We start from the raw sequence: 1,642 nt of genomic DNA on the forward strand, positions 1-1,642 counted from the left end.
TGAGTTCTGATACAGGTGTTTGTAAGTTTATATAAGTTAATATACTGTTCATTTAATATTCAACCTTCTATTATTTTGAGCCAGCCCACCATCTTGTGACATCATCCAGTTAGTAAGGTGGGCAGTTTAATGTCAGATGAGTGATGGGAGTCTGGTGGGGATGATTCTTGTGGGATGTGATGTGTGCATGAATGATAAGCGAGTATTAATCTGTGTTGCAGTCTCCTTTCCTAAATAAAGAAATTACCTATTTTTGAAGTATCTTTATGACTTTGGGTGATTGCACTCATATTGTCATCAGTCCAGTTCTTTTTGGTCACTTCAAGTAAGTTCATAGAAGTGTGAGGTTATTTATTTATTTATTTTACAATTTCTGCTGCCCTCTTGGCTAGATCCATCTTGAAAAACACTTAAATGTTAATGACACTTTTTACCCAGATAAATAAAGGATATGTAAAAGTCACTTGTCATTTCTGGCTCTACATTACTTGATATTCTTCGTGATATATGATATAGCTATTTTTTGACAGATTTGAGGTCAACAAGTCATTTATAACAGCTTAAATTTCTGCAGTAATTTTTTGGCAAATACCGGGAATCACAGGTCGCACACTGGCACGGATAAGTAGCAGCGGTGCGACTATTTGTTTTTATAGAAAATTTTTATTCAACATACATTTTCCAGCAAAAAGGCAATATACAGGAATAGTTGTCGTACACTGCTGCTACACTGAGGATTTTAAAGTGGAAAAGATCAAATTAAGGTGTGATTCTGCAGGTCATCTCTGTACTGCACTTCTTAACAAGACAAACCAATGCAGTTAGTTTTTAAAAGAAAAACAATCCAAATGTAACAGAGGGGGAAAAACCTGTCAATGGTACATCAGGAACGCAAAACAAACGAACAAAAAAGAAACCTACACACAAGAAATATGAACACCTGGCTCCTTCTGTACCCAACAACAAAGGCGTGTGTTTCTCTTAAATTTTACACGTTCATATTTTTAAATATACAATTCTTAAATGTTGTCTGTACAGAGCCAGCTATGCGCTATTAGGGGTGCATTCCATCTGTGCTTTAAAAGAAAGAAGAAAAGAAAACCTGAAATTAACAAAAGAAAAAGGAAATTCATAGGGCTTAAAGTGTTTCTTACAATGCTGGTTTTTTGTCTCCAAACAATCCTCAAACCAGTGGGGCTCTAAGTGTCTGCAGCTCCCTACCAAGCACAGCGCAGTTACTGCTCCCAACCACCAGGGGGCGACAGATTCAATCAAGAAAGAAGAGAGGTTGCAGCTTGTGTATGTGTGTATGTGTGTGTGTGTTTTACAAGAGGAATGACTGAGAGGATGGGGGGGGACAAACCTTTAGCAACCCCCCAAAAAACTAAAAAGGAAGTCATCAGGGAGGTAACACATATCTGTGCGTGTCTGTGTGTGTGAATGTTACCTAGCAACTCACAATCAGGAAAAAAAAAGTACTTTTGCCAGACCTGAGAAACTTCTAAGATTAATTTCCAACGTTCAAGAGGAAATACAGACAAATCGTATTTTTCCCCATTTATTTTAAACAGATTCTGTTTTGCAGATTTTTTTGTTTTTAATAATACAAGGTTTGCAGAAAGAGACAAAAAAAATTTATTTT

This window comes from Pundamilia nyererei, unplaced genomic scaffold (genome assembly GCF_000239375.1).
Source record: "Pundamilia nyererei isolate P.nyererei 1_Seehausen unplaced genomic scaffold, PunNye1.0 scaffold00132, whole genome shotgun sequence".
In the NCBI taxonomy this organism is placed as follows: Eukaryota; Metazoa; Chordata; class Actinopteri; order Cichliformes; family Cichlidae; genus Pundamilia; species Pundamilia nyererei.